The 26,351-nt window shown below is 45.1% G+C and overlaps 1 protein-coding gene across 8 annotated transcripts in view; it reads right to left on the reverse strand.

Annotated features, from left to right (window-relative positions):
- Positions 1-26,351, reverse strand: part of LDB2 (LIM domain binding 2) — a 375,607-nt gene that overhangs the window by 269,606 nt on the left and 79,650 nt on the right. The window lies entirely within an intron of this gene.

Here is a 26,351-nt window from a genome sequence, read left to right on the forward strand (position 1 = left end):
TGAAATGGCATTTGTTAATCCAACAAGAGGACCTTGCGCTTGCCTGAGAAATGCTAAGATGAAGAAGATATGTGTCAATTACTGATTATTTGAAAATCTGCTGGCTTGCATTTTTTAAAAGAAAAGCCACCTTTTCATCTTCACAGGAGTTCATGACTTGTCATCCACAGTAATTTTCTTCTTCTTTTTTCCTGCAAATCACAATCCAAGTTAAATCTGCAAGACACCCCATAGTATCTAAAGCATTGTATACTTTGTATATAGCATTGACCTTCTAAAGAAGACTTCAGACTTCTCTGCACACTGAAGCATCTTTTTCCTGTCCCCCTCATCCCTGCCAAACTTAAGTTCGTACACAGAGTTTTGCTTTTTGATCTTGTTGTTAAGTGGGTTGATTAAGAAGATACAGTAATACAGAATCTTAGTGGAGCTGCAAAAGCCTGCACTTCAGCAAACATGCAATTTTAGCAGATTGTTCATAGATTGTTACTTTCGCCGGGTGTATGATTTTCCAATAGGAAGAAAAAAAATCTGTCCAAATTTTTTCACGATATGCATAATTTTACAGCCTTTTCTCATGTTTTCCCTGCATATTGTTTCTGTTTCTCACAGGAAAAATATTCTAGCTTCTTCACCACTCAAACTGCCTGTGGCATATTTATTCCAGTCTATTTCCTTTGATGATTCCTAGTACAGATTTTATTTTTTCCCAGCAACTTCACCCCAGAAGACCTCTCCACCACAACTCCAAGAACTCTTTCTGACCTCCAGCACTTGGACACCATTGAACATTTGTGCTTGCTCACAACGAAGTATACTTGCTATTTTAAAGCCCTCTTCCTTTTAAGACACCCTGCAGAAGCTCCTTCCAACTCAGATTTAGCATCTAACCAAGTGGATCATTAGCAACTTTTGCTCATCTCAATCATGAACTGAAAAAGGTCACTCAACACACACGATCCCTCAGAGAAGCTTCCTTTGCAAACCTCATTGTCCAGAAAAATCACTCCAGCATTTCTAGTGATCTTCTCATTTCAAGTGGACCTTGACTTAGTCCCCAAAAAGTTAAGACAGGATCTTCAAGGACTTGGATGGGAGACTCAGGACTGGGTAAGCAGGACTGGGAAATTAAAAAAGAAAACTAGCCAAAATGCATGCATAAGGACATCTGTGCCTTAGAAGCTAAACAATCTAAATTTCTGAGTTCCTCATTCCAAGCTCCCTGCTCTGCTGCTAATGTACTTCTTTGTCTAGAACTTCTTTGTGGCTCAGTCCTGGTTGAAGCATTGGCTTAAACAAATCTGGGGAGATTAATCTCAAGCTCCAATTAGTCTGATACCAGTCTTCTAGGAAGAAATACAGCTCAGTGTGGATTCACCCCCAAACCTGTATCCATGCTAGGTTTAGATGAAGACTGGAGAGAGATAAAGTGGAAAATTTTAGATCCTGATTTACGAGAGAGAGAACAAACACTCTTATTTTTGTTACAAAGAGCTCATACCCTCTCCTTTTACAATTCCCCACTAAATATATCCTTTATGAGTCCCATCTCACAGGACAGCCTTCACAGTAGCACATTTAGATGTTCTCCCCTCAATGGCACTGTGGGGTAAATACTGTACACTGGTGTTCCTCACCAAGAATGTTCTTGTATCTGCTCAGACTTTGAAATTAAGACAATACTGTCTTTGACAGCAGAATTAATCACACCTCTAGCTACAAACTATTCAGACCTTTCTCACATGGCAGTTGTGTCCTAACTACTAAACACCCAGGGTTAGAAAGGGTTTTTTTTTAGTGGACGAGGTATAATGCATTTTTTAACTTCTCTGTGTTTCAGATCTAATCTGGGTCAGTCACCAGGATCAGAGGTTTTGCCTTCAGAGCTTTCAGATTCATGCTGGAGCCCATTTTCAGGAACTTTTCTCTAGCAGAGTGTGTACTGTTCTGTGTATGATATTTATAGCACCTATTGTAAGTCTATAGTGTACATACTCTGTTAGAGGGAAGTTCCCTAAAGATGGGTTCCAGCACAAGTCCGAAAGTTCAGAAGACAAAATCTCTGGTCCCGGTGATTGACCCAGATTGGATCCTGCAACATTATGCTGGGACACATATATATTCACCTTCTCAGTGTTTAGTCTATGACTGTATATACTGTGTTTCCCCAAAAATAAGACCTACCCTGAAAATAAGTCCTAACCTGATTTTTTTTGGGGGGTGGCACTAATATAAGCCCTATCCCAAAAATAAGCCCGGTTTGTGTGGCCAGCATAAGCGGTGGCAGTGAGTGTGTAGGGGCTGACGGTGTCCGGCAGTAGCCGCAGCCCACCAGTCCCTTAGCACAGAGCAGATAAGTCCACACATGGAGGCAGAGATGGGGAAATGTTTGGGTGCCTATGGGGTGATTGGAAACCAAGTGATTTGCTCGGTTCCCAAGCCCCCCATAAGTGCCCAAAGACTTTTCCCCTGAACAGAGGTCTGATAGAGACTGGAAGCTCCATCTGCTTGTGAATGGGGCACAAGCTCCATTTCAAAGCATCCCATTCACAAGCAGACGGAGCTTCCAGTCTCCGTCAGATCTCCATTTGGGCGGAAAGTGTTTGGGTGCCTATGGGGTGCTTGGGGCAGCTCCATCCCCTCCCCCACCTGCCTCGCCTCACAGTGGCCGCATGGCATGGCAGACCTCCTGCTGTGAGCAGCTGCAGAAGTTGGCCAGCAGCCACAAGGCCTCCTGCTGGATGGGGTTGTTGGTGCTACACCATGAGGCGAGGCATCAGGAAAAAAATAAGGCATTCCCGAAAATAAGACCTACTGCCTCTTTTGGAGGCAAAAAATATAAGACCGGGGTTTATTTTCAGGGAAATACAATAAACTAAACTATATAGGTAAACCATGCAGTCACAAAACAAGGAGTCTCTGCCTTTTACAATTGTTCAGAGCTTTTTAGGAAGGACAAAAACTTTTACAAGATTTTGGAATTAATTTTCTTGTAGGAAATAGATCCTGTTTTGCTGTTTGCAAGACATAGCAAACATGAATAATTTCATGATTTTAAAAACTGGACACAAGAGGGGACTATAGATTTAAGTACAGGAGAAAAATGCAAACCTACAAAATGAAGCTAAATGTTGTAACAAGGAAAATACTGAAAGAGACTTTTGAAGAATGGAGACAGATAATAATAGCCACAATATCAACAATGTCAGCAATGATGTTTGCTCCTATGGATAGGCTAAAAAAAGGATTTTACTGAAGAAATTATGGATGTGTAACAAATTTCATCTGACAAGATACTGGTGGTATTAAAAGTGGATATACAAATGACCAGCTAAATGAATGGTTTAGAAAAATATGTTTCATTAAATCTTCAGAAGAAACTTGATGATGTTTTAAAAATCAAAAGAGAAATACAAATGACATACCAGCTTATGAAAGCTTCTCGGGAGATGACAGGCAAGTGGACTCTGGTTGTAATGCTTCCCTACAGGACAGGGTAGTCACCCAGCACTTTAAGGAGGCTGTAGTATGCCCTCTTCTCAAGAAGCCATCGCTGGATTCCATCCTGTTGGGTAATTTTCGTCCTGTTTCCAATCTTCTCTTTTTGGGGAAGGTTGTTGAGAAGGTGCTTGTGCAGCAGCTCGAGGTTTATGGATGAAATAGATTATGTAGACCCCTACCAGTCAGGATTCAGGCCTGGACATGGGACAGAAACATGCTTTTTGATAATCTCTAGCAGGAGTGCGATGGAGGTAGTGTATCCATCCTTGCTCTACCTGACCTCTAGGTGGCTTTTGATACTATCAACCTTGGTATCCTTCTGGAGTGGCTTTAGGGGTTGGGAGCGGGGGATTCTGTGCTATCCTGGTTCATTTCCTTCCTCTGTGGCTGCTCTCAGTCGGTATTAATAGGAGCTGAGAGATCCAGCCCTTGCTCATTACTTTGCAGGGTCCCGCAGGGCTCGGCACTCTCTCCACTCCTATTTAACATCTACCATGAAGCCTTTGGGTAAGATCATCCATCACCATGGACTGAGATATCATCAATATGCTGATGATACTCAGCTATATATCTTGGCATGTGGTGAGTTAAGCGATGCCGTGACCTCCCTCTCGCAGTGCCTAAAGACTGTTAGGGGCTGAATAGGGAGCAACAGGTTGAAACTGAACCCTGGCAAGACCAAGTGGCTCTGGGTTTGGGGTTCTATGACCCATGGAGAATTTCTACCTTTGGTCCTAGAAGGAGTGGCATTGCCCCAAACAGACCCTGTGCATAATCTGGGGGTTCTCCTGGATTTGCAACTCATGCTCAAAGAGCAGGTGGCAGTCGTGGCCAGGAGGGCCTTTGTGCAAATGCAGTTTGTGTGCCAGTTACACCCTTTTTGGACCAACAACTCCTACTCATGGTCACTCATGCCCTAGTTGCCTCCCATCTTGACTACTGCAATGCATTCTATATGGGGCTGCCTTTGAAAAGCATACGGAATCAGTAGGTGCAAAATGCAGCGGCCCACACGGTTTTGTACAGACCTCAGTGTGCACAAGTATCACCTCTTCTGTGGGAGCTGCATTGGTTGCTGATTTGCTTCTGGGTACAATTCAAGGTGCTGGCTGTCACCTTTAAAGCCCTTCATGGCTTGGGACCAGGTTATGTGAGGGACCATCTCCTGCTGGTCACATCTACCTGACCCACAGAGCGGGTAGCAAGGAATGTCTCATCCCTTAAGGAGATACATCTGGTGGGAACCAGAAGGGCCTTCTCTGTGGTGGCTCCCTCTCTCTGGAATATCATCCCTGAGGAAATTAGACTGGCCCCCACTCTAACACTCTTTTGGAAGGCATGAAGATGTGGTTTTGTCAGCAGGCCTGGAGTGGGATGGAGCCCATTAAATGGCTGGTAGGAGGATATTATTTTTTTATTATTATTTTATTACTTTTATATTATGCTTTTATGTCTTGTAAGCCGCCTTGAGTCGCCATGTGCGAGTAGGTGGCAATATAAATTTTCTTAAATAGATAAAGAAAAAGGAATGAAGATGACAATATTTGAATTAACTAAAAATTAAGACTGTTAGAAGTAAAAAGAAACTGGTTTATATGCTCAGGTTTAAATAAGTTTTTATATTATTATTTCTGGCAACCCTTTGTGGACTTTCAGCTCATACCAGGACTGAAAAGTTTATTTTTATGGTTACATTTATAGATAAGGGATGAAATATGAGATAATGTCAGAACCCATTTCTTTGCCGGGGGGGGGGGGCTTTTGCTGGTTTTCTTTCTTTTTCCCTTCTGCAGGTTTTGCCATACTCCTGGGGTGAGGGGGGAACCTGTTGGGGAATTGCAATGTATTTTCCTCCTTTCATTTAGCCACTACAATGTATCCTCTCCGCTTCATCTATCTGCTTGCTCCTTGAACTGTTTCCCCCTTGATACCAGCCTTGGGTGAGAAAGGAATGTGCCTGCAGCCATCTGGTTTATCTCTTGCTGCAGAAGGAAAGGTGCAAAGACCCAACAACATTTTCATAGTCTTGAGAACAGTGTCTTATCAACCCTGCTCCCACAGCAGACTTAATACCTGGGAATTGGCCCATTTGAACTGACCGGATGAACTCTTGGGGTGGCATTTGTTTCTTACTCCTTTAACCTATTGATTTGGGTGGGAAACCCTCAGATCCTACCTTCTATGCCTGCTGTCAACTTCTCCTAATAAAAGTTCCTTTGGGGATAAATTTGTTCCAAGAGTTCTGCTTTCCTGGGAAGAGGTTTTGAAGCGGGTCCTTACATTAGATAGGATCTGCAGAAGTTGGTCAGCCCAGAAGAAAGACCCTTACCTCAGGGACTGCGCAAACGATGTCAGAATTAGGTACGGAGAAGGAGGAAGCCACCATGGGGGGGACAATTTCCTTCCAGGCTGGCCCAAGTGGATGCAGCTCGCATTCCTCCAGCTCCTCTGACCAGGAGGATAAACTGAGGTGGTCAATGGGCATTGAGATGGAGGACTGGGAGTGGAAAGCGAGGAAAGTGACCCTCAAATGCAGCAGTCCCCAACCAGGCTGGAAATTGGAGATGGAGAAATCGCTCCATTTCGATGAGGATGAAAGACCAACCCGCTCCAGCCGGTTCCTAGAGCTGATCTGTCTTGTGGCATCACGAACCCAGGTCAACTGAGGGAGCAGGCAGTGTGGGAGTCGGGGCGATGAACCTGGATCCTTCCACTTGCGCTTCAGAAACTGCAGCCGCCACCACAGCAGCAGCCACCCCCGCCTGATCTGCACCAGCTGATGGAGACAGACACTGACCCAGGAGGAGAGGTCACCGAGCCAGCCAGAAGTTTCCACAGCTGGGGGTAAAGTACAGTGGAGAACCACAAAAATTGGGGTTCTTCTTAGCTCAGGTCCTGAGCTACATGGAAGAATATGATCGAGATATCCCCAGTGACCATAGGTGGGTGAGAATCATAACCATGGCACTAGAAGGGGTGGAGGCCAAATGGATGTGAACCTCCACAATGCAAATGCTCCAGAAATGTGGAATTTTAACCGTTTCATGGCAGCCCTCAGGAGACGATTTGAGGATCCCTTGGCTGATCAAAAGGCCAGAGAGTGCATAAAGACTGTAAGGCAGGGCCGATGCTCCGTGGCAGAATACACAGAGGAATTCCGAGTCCTAGCCAACCGACTTAATTGGCCAGAAGTAGTTCTGGTGTGCCATTTCAAAGAACCTGTATTATGCCTGCATTCCCCAGGGAGACCCTGACTTGCTCCATGACTGGTACATCCTAGCTGAGGAGGCTCAGATCAATCGAGCCAGGAGGCAACTATGCCTGGGAAGATCCTGGGGAAGATCTCCAACGGAGGCATCCCAGGAGCTGGCGAAACACTCCTGCCACTCCAAGGCCAACAGACTGTTGCAAATGTGGGAAGGATGGTCACCGCGCCACCGAATGTCGCTCAAAAACTCCAGTCGGGAAACCCAACCAAGTCACAGGTGGGAAAACAGGGAAAACCTCACTGAAATGGAACCCGAGGGTAGACTGGAGAACTGGAGAGCTGAGGTTCCCGAAAGGAAAAGTCGATGCTAAGGGAGCAGGTCAGATCAAAGGGAGAGGGGTAAAAACCCCAGAAAGTACAGCAGCAGTGAGCGATGGGGAGTTGGAAGGGATACCAGAGGAATATTGGGATCTAGCGAAGAGAGGTCTGACAAATTACCTCCCACTGATCCACAGATTGTGCTATTGAAATACTCCCGGGGGCAAATTTACCTAAACCAAAATTATGCTCCATGACCCCATGGAGTTACAAAAATTTATAGAGAAGAATTTGGCAAGGGGTTTCATCCAACCAGCAAAGCCAAAAAGAGCGGCCCCTGTGCTATTTCGTGAAAAGGATGGGTCTCTTTGTTTGTATGTGGACTATAGATCTCTCAATGCAGTGAGTGAGAATAACCTATACCCCTTCCCTCTGAGGAAGGACATGTTGGCACATTTGTCAAAAGGAAAGACTTTTTTTCAAAATTATACTTGAGGGAGGCGTATTATAGAGTTAGAATTAAAGAAGGGGATGAGTGGAAAACAGCATTTAACTGCCCCTTAGGTTGTTTCCAATTTAGGGTCCTACCGTTCGGTCTTCAGGGAACACCAGCAGTATTCATGCAACAGTTAAATGAAGTACTCCAGGAGCACCTTTATAAAGATTACTTGACTACCTGGATGATATCCTGATATTCACAGAAACCAAGGAGGAACATATAAAACTAGTCAGGGTGGTGCTGAACAAGTTACGGGCAGCCCACTTGTATGTCAAATTATCTAAGTGTGAGTTCCACAAAGACAGAATCGATTATCTTGGATATCGCATCTCATTAAACGGCATAGAGATGGATCCCAAAAAGGTCCAGGCTGTGTTAGAATGGGCTCCACCTTGTAGCCCGAAACAACCACAAAGCTTCCTCGGATTTGCGAACTTTTACTGCCAATTCATCCCCTTTCACACATATTGCACTACGCATCACAAATCTGCTAAAAACTGAAGGGGAGTGAAAGCTGAAACCCAGCCACCTCTAAAATGGATTGTGGAATGTCAAGTCTCTTTTGAGAAATTAAAAAGATTATTCTCAGCGGAACCAATTCTAAAACACCCAGACCCAGAGACACCTTTCATAATTCAAGCAGATGGGGGCAGTGAAATTAGCAGTGGGGGCAGTGTTGCTCCAAGAAAATAATGAGGGGAAGTTAAAACCTTGTGCATACACATCGAGGAAACTTACAGAGACGGAACAAAGGTGGGCGGTCTGGGAAAAGGAAGCTTATGCCATCCGATGGGTCTTACTAACCTGGCGACATTTCCAGGAAGGGAATAAAATCCCCTTCCAGTTGTGGACTGATCACAAAAACCTAGAAGCCCTAAAGTCACCCAGAAAACTATCTCCCAAACAGGTGAGATGGTCCCAGCATTTCCACCCATTTAATTTCATCATAAAACATTTACCAGGTGGAAAGAACTTTCTGGCAGATGCACTGTCACAACTGCCGCAATACGATAGCACAAAAACAGAGATAACAGACCCACTCATGCCATCAAAACAATTACCAGCTCCAGTTACCATTTGAGCACAAACAAAGACCCCAAAGACTCTAGTAAGCCAAGCCGGGATGGAATTCAGAAAAGCACTAAAAAAAGACAAATGGTTCTTAAGCCGTAAGAATTTATGCACAATGAACGATGGACTACCATGGGTGGGAGGGAAGCTCTACATTCCAAAGAGCCAGAGATTAACCTTCATGCAGTTCTACCATGACTCCAAGTCTGCTGGACATTTTGGGTTTGTGAAAAGGGGCGTTGTCTTACCTGAACGCCTTTTCTCAGCACGGAGATGGAGAATCCACCAATGGGTTTAGACCAGCAGTTCTCAACCTGTGGGTCACGACCCCATTTGGGGTCGAACGACCGTTTCACGGGGGTCGCCAAACAACATAGTTTGCCATTTTCCCCCCTTTTCCTTAGCTGTGCTACTCCCTTTTATTCTATTGGCTTTTGAAAGCCAATACAATACACTCTCTTGAGTAGATCCAATAGGAATTGTCCAGGCTGTCTCTGCCCTGCTGAGCCCTCCAAAAGTCCTATTCTGCAAACGGTGCTGCAAGTTGTCTGCAGCGAAGGCGAGCTGTCTGGAAGTTTCCACCCCTTCCTGCTGAGCAACTACTAAAAATGTAAGTAAAAGAGGGCCAGGGGTGGGAGGTGGGAGGCTGGCGGAGACAGGGAGGGTTGCTGGCACGCGTGGGGCCCAGCGGGTGCCTTACCTCCCTTGGGCTGGGCCAGCTGGTGGCCCAGCCAGTGGTCAGCCTGCTCTGTCTCTGCCACTTGCCAGCTACGCCTCGGCCGGCGCAGGAGGCGGCACCACACATGCACGGCGCTCCCAGGCAGGGAAAGTCCTCAACTTAGGACTGGTTGGGTAGTCCTCAACTTACGACCAGTTTAGTCCTCGACTTACGACCGGTTGAGTAGTCCTCGACTTACAACCGGTTGGGGGTCGTGGCATTAAAAAAGTTGAGAACCGCTGGTTTAGACTGTGTTCCTGCCCAATCAGATCAAGTCAGCCAAAGTTGCCACACCCGTCCTGGAGCATAGAGATCCCAGTCTTGATGTGAGCGTAGCCATTGACTGACAGAAGGACGCTGTGGCTCATAAAACTAAAAAACTAACCCTAGGCCCATATGACCTACAAGGGTGGGAGTGGATTCTTCATCTCCGTGCTGAGAAAAGGCATTCAGGTAAGACAATGACCCTTCTCCAGCACTGGAGATGGAGAATCCACCCAATGGGACATACCAAAGCCTACTGTCCCTGAGGGTGGGAAGTAGAACAGTCTGGTGTGGCACTTTGATGTATAACCTGTTGGAGAACCCTCCTACCAAAGGAAGCCTCAGCCGAGGCAAACCTATCAATTTTGTAGTGCCGTATGAAAGGAGATAGTGAAGACCATGTGGCCACTCTGCAGACATCCTCAATTGACACCTAGTTGGCCCACGCCACAGAAGTAGCTGCACTACATGTAGAGTGGGCTGTAACCCGTCGCGGAACCGGCAATGACTCAGCTTTATATGCCCCGGCAATACAAGCCCTAATCCACCTGCCAATTGTGGAAGAGGACACCTTCCGACCCCTGGAGGAAGGATGGAAGGATATAAAGAGGGCTTCTGATTTGCGGAACATTACTATTCGTGAAATATAGTATTGAAGTGCTCTGCAGACATCCAAACTATGCCATTGCTGTTCCAGAGCATGCGATGGGTTATGGCAAAAATCCGGCAGCACTATTTCCTGTGATCTACGGAACAGAGAATTGACCTTTGGGATGAAAGTAGGATCAAGTCTACTCGAGCCTGGTGGAAAATGCACAGGTCATCCTGGGTTGAGAGCGCTGCCAACTCGGAAATACGTCGTGCCGATGTGATTTCAACCAGGAATGCCACCTTGTGGGATAGGTAGCGAACGTCGCACGTCTTTAGGGGCTCAAAGGGTGACTTGGTAAGAGCCCAAAGGACCCGAGGTAACTCCCATGAAGGGTACCTGTGCACAGTAGGGGGTCTGGTGTTAGCAGCCCCTTAAGGGATGATCGGAGTAGGGGGTGATGTCCCAATGACCCTACGGAATCACAGGTGAAGACTGTGGACAGAGCGGCTAACTGCCTACATAAAGTAGTCAGGACCAACCCCCTCTCCAGACCATCTAACAGGTAGTCCAGAATATGGGGAATCGTGAGTTACAAGAGCGACAATTGTCCACCGGAGCACCATGATTGAAAGTTCTTCCATGTGGCCTCCTAAATACAGTTTGTGGAAGGGCGACGGGATGCCTGGATTACTGTAATGACCCCTGGTGAGCAAAGCTCCTGTGTCAGGATTGAGCGCTCAAGTGCCAGATGGCTAACTGGAGCCATTGGGGGTCCAGGTGAAGAATAGCCCCTTGGCTGAGTGAGACCAATTCCGGATGAAACCGCCAAGGATCTGCAAGGGAGAGGCTCATCAGATTGGCGAACCAAGGCCTCCTTGGCCAATAAGGGGCACCAGGATTATCTCCGCTCGCTCTCGAAGAAGCTTGCATATTACCGCCAGGAGGAGGGGGAGAGGGGGAAAGGCATAAAGCAGTCCCTGCAGCCATGGGCTCCGAAGAGCATCCATGTGTTCTGCCCCTGGAGAAGGGAACCAGGAGAAGAATCGAGGCAACTGGGCGTTGGTCAGGGACGCAAATAGGTCCAAGAGTGGAAGGCCAAAATGGTGACAAATTTCTCTGAAGACCCTCGGGTGGAGGCGCCATTCCGAGTGATCTACCGTTGCCCTGCTCAAAAGGTCGGCCTGAGTGTTTGCCTCCCCTGAAATGTGGTCGGTCTTGATGGAGGCCAGGTTGTGTTCTGCCCAAGATCCCAGTAAAAGCGACTCGGTCAATAGAGTCTGAAGGCGGGTGCCCCCTTGGTGGTTTACATGGGCCTTGGCGGCCACGTTGTCCATGAGGACCAGTACGTGACGCCTTGTCTCCAGACTGTGATAGTGGTGAAGAGCCAGATGTATGGCCCGTAGCTCGAGCCAATGTATGTTGTGCCAAAGATCTGAGCGGGACCAACAGCCCTGTGCCCACTGCGAGTGAAGGTGTGCTCCCCAGCCAAACAGGCTGGCGTCGGTTGTTAGTACTATCCGATCTGGCTCCTTGAAGCATGACCCTCTGAGCATGGCAGGAGATAGCCACGTGAGGGAACGCAATACCTGGTGTGGGAGTCTTACCCTTTGTAGGGAGGCACTGAGATTCTGCCTCTGGAAAGGAAGCATGAACCACTGCAGTTCTCTGGAGTGGAGCCTGGACCATGGGATGATTGTTATGGCCGAGATCATCTTCCCTAACAATTGGGAAAGACTGACCAACGTTGCTATCCGACTCCTGCATAATTGGAGGACTAACTCCCTTATGCTGTCCCAGCGTTCTTGGGATAGATACACGGCACTCCACCCTGTCTATTATGGCCCCGAGGTGTAACAGTCTGGTTGTGGGAACCATATGACTTTTGGGAAAGTTTACCAAGAACCCGTGGTCCTGGAGCAGCTTTACCACCAGTTCGAGGTCTGTCCTTGAGGACTGAGTGAATGACGACTGGATTAATATGTCATCCAGGTAACATTGGACCCTGACTGGTACCATCCTTAAATGAGCTGTCAGAACCGCCAGGATCTTGGTAAATACGCTGGGAGCCGATGATAGACCAAATGGGAGCACTCTGTATTGAAAGTGGCGCCCCTTGTACGCAAACCGTAGAAACTGGCGGTGGGCCAGAGAGATAGGGATATGAAGGTATTCCTCCATGAGGTCGATAGACATCAGGAAGTCCCCCTTTCTTACGCTTCCCAAGATGGAGCGGAGCGTTTGCATCTTGAATTTTCGGTATGTAAGATGAAAATTCAAGCCCTTGAGATCTAAAATGGCTCTCCATCCCCCTGACCCCTTTGGGACAACAAATAGGATGGAATAAAACCCCTGACCTCTCTGGTCCGCCGACACCGGTTCTATGGCCCATATGTGCAAAAGATGTTGAATGGCTTCGTTCATGAGTCTTTTCTTTGTTCGGTTCCATGGGTAGGATCAAGAGAGAAATCGATTTGGAGGGTTGGAAATGAACTCTAGAGTCAGGCCATGATGTACCGTATTTAGTACTCATGCATCTGTGGTGATGGCTTCCCACTGGTGGGCAAAAAGTGAGAGTCTGCCCCCTATGGGAGGACCCGCTGGAGAGTCACCTGGAAAGACGGAATGGTCGGCCATTCCTGCGAAAGGGCCGCTTGCCCTGAAATTGCTGTCTAGGCCTGGCTGCCTGTCTCTCAGGCTGTCTATCCTGTCTGTCCTGCCTGGATGGAAAGGGATGGGTGGTTTGAGAGTAATTATATCTAGTCCCTGCCCGAAACGACTGCCTTCACGGGTAATAATTGGACCGTTTGTCCGATTTCTTCAAGAGGTGATTGAGGACCTTGCTTTTATCCTTGTTCTCAGTGAGATAAGGGTTCAACGCATCACCAAACAATTTACTTCCCTGATATGGGGCTGCCGATAGACGCCATTTAGACTTGGCATCCGCATGCCAGTGTTTCAACCAAAGCATACGGCACCCAGTGACATTGGACGCCATAGCCCTAGAGGAAAATTTGGCGGCTTGGAAAATGGCATCTGATGCGTACTCGGTGGCAGCCACCATCTTGCTAAGATCCTGGTGTGTGCGGATATCCTCCGCTGGAATACGGATCTGAAGCTGCCTGAGCCAGCAGAGTGTGGATCTGTTGAAGAAGGATGCGGAGGTGGTCGCCCTAATAGCCCATGCAGCCGCTTGATGCGTCCTGAGATACGTGAGTTCGCACTTACGGTCCTCGGCCTTGAGAGCCTCAGAAACATCTCTGGGAATGGCAGTGGGAGATACTAGGGGGCCGAATGACTCGTCCGCTGTGGGCACTTCTAGGGCCTCCTCCAGGTCTTTGGCCACTTTATATAACTTTTTATCAGTATTACCTGGGAGGGGAAGGGAGGTGGGGGATGTCCACTGTTTCTGGACCGCATTCAGAAACATGGGGGAACAAGGTATGCAATGTTGAGCAGCCACCAGTTCGGTGAAATTTGGGTCCATCTACGAGTCTGGGGAAACAGTGGTTGTTGATGAAGAAGGCTCAGGCCCTAGATGGGCTGTGGATGTAGCCTTGCGGAGCAAAGTGACAAAGAAGGAATGATTAAAAGGGCCGCTGAATGAGGGGGCTTCTGGAGGAGGCTCCTCCTCCTCAGACATTGGAATCCCCTGTTCACGAAGGGATGAGCCCTCCGAGCAGGTGGACCCAGAAGGGAAAAAAGGAGCGTAAAAGGTCTCCGGAACTGGTTGATGGGTAGGGAGGTGAATGACAGCCACTGGTCTAGAAGCTTGCTCCCTGGCCTCAAGAGCTCGGTCAACCGCTTGCGCAATCAACAAAGCGAGACGGTCCTCCGTAGGGAGGAGAACAGGCTCATCTGGTCGGAGTCCAGCAGCAGTAGGGGTAAAGGTAGCCTCAGGAGTTCCATGGTGAGATTGTGTGGCCGTGGATTGGGGAATAGGGGAAATTCTGCTAGTCCGACACTATGTGGGGGAATGTAAAGGCTCCCCCATCGACCATATTCCCAAGGGAGAGGTTGGGGGTCCCAGGGGCATGTCAAAGGCCAACCCTGGCCACTTTCTATGCCTTTGAAAATTCTTTTTCTAGAGCTTGGTGTCTCCAGCTGGCCTGCTTTTCAGATCTCTTAGAGGCCTTGGCGGTAGTTTTGGCCCTGCTCTTGGTCGCGGTCTTCTCCGTGCCAGCCAGACTAGGTGAAATAGGATGCATTGGAGCTAATGACGACGGTAGCATGCCCTTTGTGTGAATTATATAATTCTCTGATACTCCAGGAACACATTAGGGGGCTCCTGATATGCAGAGTGTTATACGCTAGATAAGGACAGGCACACTATAGGGGACGCCTGGAATCCAGGTAGGCCGCTGCGTGGATAAGAAAAGACACACGATAGGGTACGCCTGGAACCCAGCTATAGATGTTGCACGGATAAGGACAGACGCACAACAGGGATGCCTGGAATCCGGCTAGGGCTGCTGTGGATAGGAACAGACGCACAATAAGGGACGCCTGGACTCCAGATAAAATTGTTGGTTATTTATTAAGGTGAGAATCCCAGTAAGTCTGGTATGAGCAAGGTACAGTCGGAAGACACCAAGTCTGAGAAAATAACAACAATTTGCCTACTAACTCCAAATTCAATAAATCACAGGGGAGGTCCAGAAAAGAACCAAACTGTTCCCTAAAAGGACGAGGGATGCACCTCTATGTAAAAGTGGGCCTATTAGTCTAGTAAGATGGCGGCTGTCCCCAAAATGGCGGCCTGCCTGTGATGTGAAAACGGAATGTGCCCTTCCCAGACTGCCTATCCTAAGACTACCTGCCCCAATGAGCTCCTTCCCCGGTAACGGGAAAATCTTCATAATGAGGAGGAAAGAGCCCCTTCCCCCGAATTCACCTTAAACCCCGTAGTGGAGCTGACCGAAGTCTAGAGCCATGTGGCCAAGATGGCGGCCGCGTGAGAGAGAACGGCTATGAGCTGCTCCCTGAGGCTCCGGAAAGTGGCCTGCACAGTACCAGCAATCCCCTATTTCTGGGGAAGATCCGCGCCCCCCACTCGTAATTTTAGTAGCTGGCAAGAGAAAATCTGAGGTTTTTTGCCCTTTCATCCACTGCCTAACAGCTGATTGGAGGTGGCTGTTTGGTGCGCGGTTCACCTGCTGGCTGCAAGAGATGATCATATCTCCCAAGCTGTTGAAGGCAAAATCAGGCGAATGGCTAAAGTAATTATCGGAGCTGCAGCTGCAGCTCCCAGAGTGGTTGTGAACGTGGGATTCCTGAGTGAAAACCCTTTAGACGCAACAACAAAAAAGGCTTCCCCCCCACCTGTTCTCGAAATGAGACACCGGAGCTGCGGCCGCAATCTCTGGCAACAAGGAAGCCTAGCTGGAATCAATAGAGGACTAACAGCCGTTAGTCCACAGAGGGATAAACAATTGAGGAGCTTTGGGGAAGGTCTATTTATCTGGGTGGGGAGAAAAGGAGAAATAAAGTGAGAAAGGAAGGAGCCCCTTCCTTGGACACTCAGTTTCTGTCCCCCCCCCCAAAACAGAAATCTTTTAAATCTTTTAAATTGGGAAGTTTAGAATGTTCCTGAATGGAGGTCATTTTTTTTATATGAATCCAAATCCTGTGCTGAATACAGCACAGCTCAGCAACTGGGGAACTGGAAAATCCACCAATGGAAAACTGTAGCTGCCTAAGAGCCAAACTTGCACGTCTGTCCTGGGCAAGATCAAGTCAAGACTGGGATCTCTATGGTCCAGGACAGGCGTGGCAACTTTGGCTGACTTGATCTGATTGGGCAGGTATATAGTCTAAACCCATTGGTGGATTCTCCATTTCCAGTGCTGGAGAACCCTCCATTTGGTGAAATGGCAGTTTTGATGGCCATTGAGAGCTATGTGGCTAGCTGTTCAATATGCACAGGTACCAAAAGGAGGCGAGAAAAGACCCCAGGACTGTTACCCGTTTCTTTGCATGGGGGGAACTTCTTCGAGTTAGCTCTTTTTTTCTCATCTGCAGGTTCTGCTATACTCCTGGGGGGAGGGGGGAACCTGCTGGGGAATTGCAATGTATTTTCCTCCTTTCCTTTAGCCACTACAATGTATCCTCTCCGCTTCCTATGTCTGCTTGTTCTTTGAACTGTTTCCCCCTTGATTCCAGCCTGGGGTGAGAAAGGAATGTGCCTGCAGCCATCTGGCTTATCTCTCACTGCGGAAGGAAAAGTGCAAAGGCCCAACATTTTGACAGCCTTGGAAATGGCGTCTTATCAACTCCCTTCCCACAGCGGACTTAACACCTGGGGATTGGCCCGTTTCAACTGAACTCTTGGGGTGGGGTTTGCTTCTCACTCCTTTAACCTATTGATTTGAGCGGGAAACCCTTAGATCCTGCCTTTTATGCCTGCTGCCAACTTCTCCTAATAAAAGTTCCTTTTGGGATGAATTTGTTCCAAGAGTTGTTTTTTTTTGGGAAGAGGTTTTGAAGCGGGTCCTTACAGATAATTGTTTGTAACCTCAGAGGAAGTGAAAAGTCACTAAATTTCTTTATATTAGTTGCGATGAAGACTGAAAATCACTTATTTAGTTTGTATTAGATTTTATTACTACAATCAAAATTCATAGTGTGTGTGTGTGTGTGTGTGTGTGTAGATTGAAAGATGTGGAAAAACCGGGCCAATAGCATCGCTAAGACACAACTGAATAGATATCATTTTTTTTGTGTGTGTGTGTGTGCGTGTGAAAGAGAGAGGGAAAGAGATTGTTGCATTTCAACCTTTTAGTTTTCTTTTATTCTTTCCATTGGGCATGAGTTAGTTCTCTAACCATGCCCATGAACCTTTGTGGCCTTTTTCACCAATCCCCTCTATGGGGGACATTTTCTCTCTTGAAATTAAATGTGTTTGCAGTAAAGATTTAGAGGGCAACATCAAAGGCAGTTCACTGTTCCATAAGCTTTTGTGGGTTTATTATTGGTATACAATCTTTAAAGAATGTATTTGTGTTTGCATGTGTGTATCCCATTTCAAGACCCACAAAAAAATGCAGGTTGATTACAATCCAACCAGAAGAAAAGAATATGTAGCCATGACTGTTTTCAAAGGAACAATAAAATTAATGGTTAATGTAGTGCTGTGTAGTAACATCTAGAATACCTCTTCATGAATTAATCTGGTATTTTTGACAGATAAAAATCTCACTTGACCTAAAAATAGGTTAAATAACCTTTCTGCATCTTTTAATTAGATTATTCTTCTAGAGATACAGGAAAATAAAACACATCCTACCTATTTTGTCACCTAGAACAAGATAAAAAGGCTAAAAACATCTTTTTCCAATGAATGTATGATAAGCTGCATTCCTGTGGTGTTTTTTTGAAATTCTATAGCAGGATCATTTGCAAGGTGGCACAAGTGGCATCTTGCAGATTTAACACTCTTTTTAAAAGCCTCCAGTGATAAGAGCATCTACAACTTCTGAAGGTAAGCTGTTCCACTGGTTTATTGTTTTTACTGTCAGGAAGTTTCTCCTTAGTTCTAGGTTCCTTCTCTCCTTGATAAGTTTCCATCCGTTGCTTCTTGTCTTGCCTTCTGGTGCTTTGAAAAATAGTTTGCTACTCTCATTTTTGTGGCAGCCCCTCAAATATTGGAACACTCCTATCCTATTTTCCCTTGTCCTTCTTTTCATTAAACTAGACGTACCCAATTCCTGCAACCATTCTTCATGTTTTAGCCTCCAACCCCCTAATAATTTTTGTTGCTCTACTCTGTACTCTTTCCAGAGTCCCAACATCTTGTTTATATTGTGGTGACCAAAACTGGATGCAGTATTCCAAATGTGGCCATACTAAGGCTTTGTAAAGCAGTATTAACATTTCACATGATCTTGATTTTATTACTCTATTAATGTAGCCTGAGATTGGCCTTTTTGGCAGCGGACTCACACTATTGGCTCATATTTAAGTGATTGTCCATTTGAACTCCAAGATCCCTCTCACAGTCCTGGCACTGAGCCAAGTTTGATATAGTCTGTACCTGTAGTTGATTTTTCTTGCTTAAGTGTAACACCTTACTTTTATCTACATTGAATTTCATTTTGTTAGATAAGGTCGAGTGTTCAGGTATGTCAAGATCCTTATGGCTCTTAAGCCTATCTTCTGGGGTGTTAGTTTTTCCTGCCAGCTTAGTATCGGCAAATTTGATGAGATCCTTCAATTTTCTCATCTAAATTATTTCTGAAGATATTGGAAGAGTACTGGGCCTAAACTTGAATCTTGGGGTATCCCACTACTTACTTCACTCAATGTGAATGTAGTTCTGTTTAGGATTACATGTTGAGTACAGTCCAACAGCCGTCAAATCCATGTGGTGGTGGTGTTGTCTATTTTTTTTAGCTTACTAAGAAGTACATTGTGGTTTACTTTATCAAATGCCTTACTGAAATCTAAGTACACTATGTCCACAGCATTTCGCTGATCCACTAATTTAGTCACTTTGTCAAAGAATAAGATTTGTTTGGTATGATCTGTTTTTGACGAACCCAGGTAAGCTACTGGTTATAACTTTATTTGCTTCTAGGTATTCACAGATTTGTTGCTTGATTATCTTTTCCAAGATCTTTTCAGGTATTGATGTCAGGTTGATTGGACTGTAATTTCCTGGGTCTGCTTTTTCCTTTTTTTGAAGATGGGGGCTACGGCCACTCTTTTCCGGTCCTCATGTAGTTCCCAGTGCTCCAAGAACATTGAAAGATGTGGTTCAAAGGTTCCAAGATCACATCTGCCATTTCCTTCAAAACTCTGGGATGTAATCCATCAGGAGCCAGAGATTTCAATCTGTCTAGATCTGACAGGTGTTCTTTTTCCTTATTTTTGTTTATTTAAATTTGCATTCCTGGCCTGTTTTTTATGGTTTTCTTTTTAGTAAGTTGATTTATATTTTCTTTTTGTGTGAAGACAGATGCAGAAAATGAATTAAGCAGTTCTGCTTTCTCTCTACTGCCCGTTATTTCCTTGCCATCTTCTCCCATTAGTGGGTTGATTGTTTCTTTGACTTTATTCTTGTTTTTCATGTGTTGAAAGAAACTTTTTTTATTGTTTTTGACATTTGTTGTCTCACTCCATTCTGAGCTTTAGCTTTCCTAACTTCATGTTTGCAAGTTCGGGCAATTTGTTGGTATTCTACTTTAGTTATTTGTCTCTTTTTCCATTTTTTGTACTTATCCTTTTTTCTTCAGTCTGTCTGAGATTTCTTTGTGTAATCATGCTGGTTTTTTCTTGTTTTTCTTTTTCAGTGATATTGAGCTGCAATGGGCTTTTATAATCATATTTTTCAATGTTTCCCAAGCTTCCTGAGTTGATTTCCTCTTTACATGAGTTTCTGGGATGTAAATCCTGAATTTTGCCATCCATTTTATATTATCAAAGTTAGGGAAAGCTGTTTTTATTGTTATTCATATTCCTACTTCTAAAATAAACAGCAATTATATTATAAAAGTGATTATTTAAGTGCTGTTATTACTTCTTATGACTGTGAAACACTTAGCTAATTCCCTATCACAGCTAAAAAATGAAGAACCATATTTCTCAGCTCCCCCATGTATAATAATAATAATAAAGTTGGAAGGGACCTTGGAAGTCATCTAGTCCAACCCCCTGCTCAGGCAGGAAACCCTACACCATTTCGGACAAATGGCTGTCCAGTCTCTTCTTAAAAACTTCCAGTGTTGGAACATTTACTGCTTCTGGAGGCAGGCTGTTCCACTGATTAATTGTTCTCACTGTCAGGAAGTTTCTCCGTAGTTCTAGGTTGCTTCTCTCCTTGATTAGTTTCCACCCATTGCTTCTTGTCCTGCCTTCAGGTGCTCTGGAGAATAGCTTGACACCCTCTTCTTTGTGGCAGCCCCTGAGATATTGGAACACTGCTATCATGTCCCCCCTCGTTCTTCTCTTCATTAAACTAGACATACCCAATTCCAGCAGCCTTTCCCTATATGCTTTAGCCTCCAGTCCTCTAATCATCTTTGTTGCTCTTCTCTGTACTCTTTCTAGAATCTCAACATTTTTTTACATTGTGGTGACCAAAACTGGATGCAGTATTCCAAGTGTGGCCTTACCAAGGCATTGAAGAGTGGTATTAATACTTCACGTGATCTTGATTCTATCCCTCTGTTAATGCAGCCCAGCACCGTGTTGGCCTTTTTGGCAGCTGCAGCATACTGCTAGCTCATAGTTAAGTGATTTTCCACTAGGACTCCGAAGTCCCTCTCACAGTTACTACTATTGAGCAAGGTACCCCCTATACTATACCTGTACATTTGGTTTTTCTTGCCTAAATGTAGAACCTTACTTTTTATACCACTGAATTTCATTTTGTTAGATAGCGCCCAGTGTTCAAGTCTGTCCAGATCCTCCTGTATCCTAAGCCTGTCTTCTGGAGTGTTGGCTATTCCTGCCAGCTTGGTATCATCTGCAAATTTGATGATTTCCCCATCTATCCCCTCGTCCAAATCGTTGATGAAGATGTTGAAGAGCACTGGGCCCAGAACAGAGCCCTGGGGCACCACACTACATACTTCCCTCCATGTAGATGTGGTTCCATTGAGGACCACACGCTGAGTATGGCCGGTCAGCCAGCTATGAATCTATCTGGTGGTGATGCTGCCTAACCCACATTTTTCTATCTTATCAAGTAGTAGATTGTGATCTACTTTATCAAATGCCTTACGGAAGTCCAAGTAAATTATATCCACAGCAGTCCTTTGATCCACTAATTTTGTCACTTGGTCAAAGAATGCAATAAGATTTGTCTGGCATGATCTGTTTTTGACAAACCCATGTTGGCTTTTAGTAATGACTTTGTTTGCCTCTAGGTGTTCGTTGATTTGTTGTTTGATTATCTTTTCCAGAATTTTTCCAGGTATTGAGGTCAGGCTGATAGGTCTATAATTTCTTGGATCCATTTTTTTTTCTTTTTTGAAGATAGGAACTACATCAGCTCTTTTCCAGTCCTCCGGTAGTTCCCCAGTGCTCCAGGATCTTTGAAAAATATAGTTCAATGGTTCTGAGATCACATCTGCCACTTCCTTGAGAACCCTGGGGTGTAGTCCATCTGGTCCTGGCGATTTGAACTCGTCTAGGCTGGACAGGTGCTCACTTACTGTTTTCTTGCCTATCTTAGCTTGCATTTCTATTCTGTTTTTTATGGCACTATTTTTGGTAGGTTGGTGTGTTTTTTCCCTTTGTGTAAAGACAGATGCAAAAAATAGTTAAATAGTTCTGCTTTCTCCCTGTTGCTTGTCACCTTCTTGCCACTTTCCCCCACTAATGGACCAATCATTTCCTTCACTTTCTTCTTGTTTTTTACATGTTGAAAGAAGCTTTTTTTGTTATTTTTGACTTTTGTCGCAAGCCTTAGTTCATTTTGAGCCTTAGCTTTCCTCACTTCATCTTTGCAGGAAACAGACCCGAGGGACAAGAGTTTACAACAGGGCCCTAACATGTTGAGAGATAGAAAAAGAGCGATTGAATAACAGTGTTAAATGTTATGTAATGCAACCACATCCACACTCACTTGTGAATTCATGTTCAAAGTGTCCTGGGTAAATGAAGAAATTTCAAGTTGCATCAACAGAGCCAGCTAGCAAGGCTTAAGCTTCCAATTCCAAAACTCAACCACGTCTCCAGAGATTCAGAAGCATTAATTCTGCATTGATGTCCCAAAGGTGCTTTTTCAAGAGGCAACTTGACTTTCTTGTTTTTCTTTGAAGATGTTTCACTTCTCATCCAAGAAGCTTCTTCAGTTCTTCAAACAAAAACAAGAAAGTCCAGTTGCCTCTTGAAAAAACACTTTTGAGACAACCATGACCTGGATGACTGAGAATCTCCATTGACATTTTGCATTGATGTCACAAAAGTTCCCTAACTCCTGTTCGTAAACTTTCAGAACCCACTAGGGCAGTGGTTCTCAACCTGTGGGTCGGGACCCCATTTGGGGTCAAATGACCATTTCACGGGGGTCACCAAACCATGCTGTCCGCCATTTTTTTCCCTTTTCCCTAGCTATCCTACTCCCTCTTATTGGTGGCCACACCCACTTGGGGGTCACCACAACATGGGGAACTGTATTATGGGGTCACGGCATTAGAAAGGTTGAGAATCACTGCACTAGGGAGTAGCACGTACAGTACTCCAGCTCAAGACTTTACTTGAACTGAATATTTATTTGGCCAAGTGTGATTAGACACACAAGGAATTTGTTTCCAGTACAGAAGCATTCAGTGACTTCATTACAATAAGGAATTCATGAGGTGACGATAAGCAGAGAATCACTGGAATGCTCAGTCAGCTGCAGTTATGTGGAAAGATGGACCAGTTTAAAGCAAGGGAAAAGTGGGGGAATCACACTTCAGCTACTGTACATTAGAGGGCTGAAACGGTAGCAAGGGGAGGAAGTAGGGTAAACTATGTGAATTAAAGGATTGATAACAGTATCAGGACATTAAAAATATATGAAAGGATGGCATGCAGAAGAAGACCAGGATCTGTGCAGAATCTGTGCAGAACATAGAATAATGGCTGTAAGTTAAAGAAAGACAAAAATTAAGGGAAAAATCTCTTACAGTAAGATCAGCTTGATAGCAGAATGAACTGGAATAGTGCTGGTTTCCTCTTCACTCAAGCTGTTCAACAAGGTTAGACCTATCAAGGATACTTTAACAAAAAAAATTTGCACTGAATAAGGATTGAACTTCCCAGCTGCCCAGATATGAAATGGCTCTAGATTTGAAATTCTAGTTTCTACTTTCCAATACACTGACCGTGAAAGCATTCTGATCTGCTCTGATCTACAGAAAGTTCTCATTCTCTGAATTTGCCAGTTATGATAGTGATTTTGGGAGGATTATCAGAAATAAGCTGGGCCCAATGAACAGACTCAGAGACATAGCTGTTGAGCTTCAAGGGGGACTTGAGACGTTATCTGCATTACTCACTTTTAGCTCAATAAATATTAATGTAATAAATAAGATGCTTGAAGTTCTTGGAGGAAGGGAAATTTAAATATGTAACCAATTAATGGATTAACCAGTCAAAACTAAATCCTTATATTTTTCAGTGCTACCTAAGACATTTATTTGGCAAATATTGGATCCCAACTATGTGGTCTCTGGTGGTGAGGCAGATTCACTTTTCATCTGATCTTAAATCATAACCAAGAATGACAAATAAAAATCCTTGAAGGTTTTGTGTATTTGGGGGCAGTGCTTTTAGGATTCCTAGTGCTTCACTCTGATGCAAGGAATTAAAATGTTGGAAGACATCTACTGCCAAACTGAACCTTCTAGCTGATAATCTAGATTCTATAGCAGCCATGACATCAAGGAAAAATAACAGCAACTTACAAGATATTTTTTTTTTCACGACAACAGCGTAGGAAGCATCGGATCACAAGGAGAGAACCAAACTAAATAAGAAGCTACTAGGAGGGGGGGACAGGAGGAAAAAGAAGCAAGAAGTTAGACGAGAAAGAATAAAGGAAAAGAACAAATAGGGGCAAGGAAACAGAAGCGCAGTGAACGAACCGCTGCACATGCAGTCAGAGGCAGCCGGCAGCAGAGAATGAGACAGCCAGCTCAAGAGCACAGCTAAGCAGCTCAACACTGGATGCTCCATGAAACTTCACAAAGGCTGCGAGAGACCCCAACTGCACCCGAGAGGCCTACCCAAGAGACTGGAGGCCCATTGAAGAGGAACCGGAGCACCCCTCCCAACAGACAGAGCAGTATCACAAAGGGTACACTGGAGGACTTCTGGACCTACGTAGGCCCACCTGAAAGGCCCAGCGACCCAACCCAGTCCAATGAAGCAGAGACCAGCGTAGTAAACCAGACCACATGATGCACTGGCAGCTCAAACGGAGAAGACGCGGAAGACGGCAGCACAAAGAAGCAGTGGACTGGTGAGACGGCTGGGGGGAGTGAAAAGGAGCCAGCCGGCAACAACGCAAGGCAACACGAAGCAGCGGACCAGTGAGGCAGCTGGGGGCAGTGCAGAGGCGGTGGGTGGCAGCAGCAGCAGACCGGGACGCCCGCAGGCGGCGAGACAGCAGCACCGAACCAGGAGGCTTGTAGGTGGCAGTGAGGCAGCAGAGGTGGGGTTTTTTTCTCTGTGAACCGGGAGGCCGGCAGCTGGAAGCAAGGCAGCAGCGGCGAACAGGAAGGCCAGCAGGTGGCAGCATTTTTTTCCTTCCCTTTCTTTTCTGCGGACCAGAAAAAAGGACAGCAAAATAGGCATAATTACCCAAAACGGAGAAGCTAGAAAGAAGCCAACAGCAAAGCACAACCACCTACCAAAAAGAGGGACTATCAAACACCAAACCCATGGAACAGGCAACTGAAACTATTGTGATATGCAACACATGTCCCATGTATGCACTAATACACAAAGAACACCCAAACAATACATGCATCAGATGCAAATTATGCGAACTACTACAGGAAAAAGTTAGGAACTTAGAGGCAACTCTAGCTAAACCCCAATGTACGAAAGAAAGCTCCACCCAAACCAAACCAAACAATGAACAAATAACTCCCAGAGGATTTGACCCTACTGATAAACCCTTGGAGAAAGACAAATGGAGGTATGTCACACACAGAAGGAAACACAATACTCAAAGAAAGAAACAGCATGCAGCAAACAAACCCCTTCTGCCCAAACCTACCCAACCAATAGCAGCTCCACTAAAACTGAGCAATTGATTTGTCCCCTTAAATGGAAACACACAGACCCACAACCTCCCCCTCAAAGAAGACATGCAGACACCTAGCAAAGAAACACCTTCAAATATCCCTAAAAAGTTACCTCAAATATCCCTTAAAAAGCCACATCAACAAACACACCTGAGACAAACAGAAAAGCATCCCAGACTGCAGCTCCCCCCCAAAAAAGAGAGTGTTGGTAACAGGAGATTCTATCCTCAAAGGAACAGAATCAGCCATCTGCAGACCAGGGCCACAGATTACTACCCCTTCCTCCTCATGACACAATAAACAACCTGAGTGCAATAGTGAGGGACTATAAACAACTAGGCAACAAAGTTAAGCAGCTAGGAGCACAAGTATTGTTATCGTCAGTGCTCCCAACGAAAGGCCAACAGTCACTGAGGGAAAAAAGAATTTTAGCATTAAACCACTGGCTAAAGGGTTGGTGTTGCCAAGAAAACTTTGGTTTCCTGGATCATGGACTGAATTTCCTACATGAGGATCTCTTGGCAAGGGATGGGCTATACCTCATGAAAACAGGCAAAAATGTACTTAGAAAAAGACTGGTGCAACTTATCAGGAGGATTTTGAATTAAAACTAAGGTGGGAGAATGACCAATCTCTAGAACTTCTAGAATCCAAAAACCAATCACAAAGCCCAAGAAAACAAATCAGACTACGAGGTATGCAGTATTGACAAAAAAGAAAACTCAAACAACAATCAGGAGATACAGGAAACATACCCATGGACAGGCATAAAAGCCTTAAATGCTTATATACCAATGCTCAAAGCATGGGGAACAAACAGGGCGAACTAGAAGCAAGAGTACATGAGGGAGGGTATGACATAGTTGGCATAACAGAAACCTGGTGGGATGAAACCCATGAATGGAGTGGACAGATGGATAGATACAAATTGTTCAAAAGAAACAGGTATATAAAAATAGGAGGAGTTGCACTATATGTAAGAGAACACTACATATCTGCAGAAATGCACATAATCCAAGACAAAATCTCTCCAGAATATATATGGGTCAATATAAAAGAGAAAAACAAGTGAGGTTACCATACGTGTGTCATGCTTCCGACAGATGAAACTCTTCAAAGAACTTCAAGGCATTGTTTACCTCAAAGAATCTTTATTTGAGTAGCATAGCTTCAGCACGTACATAGCAAAGCCAAAATCTGAATTCTCTTCCCCTGAGCACATAGTATCAAGCACAATTCCCACCTCTAATTAACATCATAAATCACATTCTCCAATTAGTTTGAAATGCAAGCTTTCCCTCCTGTTCTCCAACCCGCCATTTCTTATCATCTCTTATTTCAAAAAACCTTGGTTCTCACAATATTACAATATTGTTATGTCTAATTAACTGCCATACACATTCCTCCTCCTCCCCCCCAGTATCATCTAATTCTAAGAG

The sequence above is a fragment of the Crotalus tigris genome, unplaced genomic scaffold, assembly GCF_016545835.1.
Source record: "Crotalus tigris isolate CLP2741 ecotype Arizona unplaced genomic scaffold, ASM1654583v1 scf7180000024341.3516292, whole genome shotgun sequence".
Taxonomy (NCBI): Eukaryota; Metazoa; Chordata; class Lepidosauria; order Squamata; family Viperidae; genus Crotalus; species Crotalus tigris.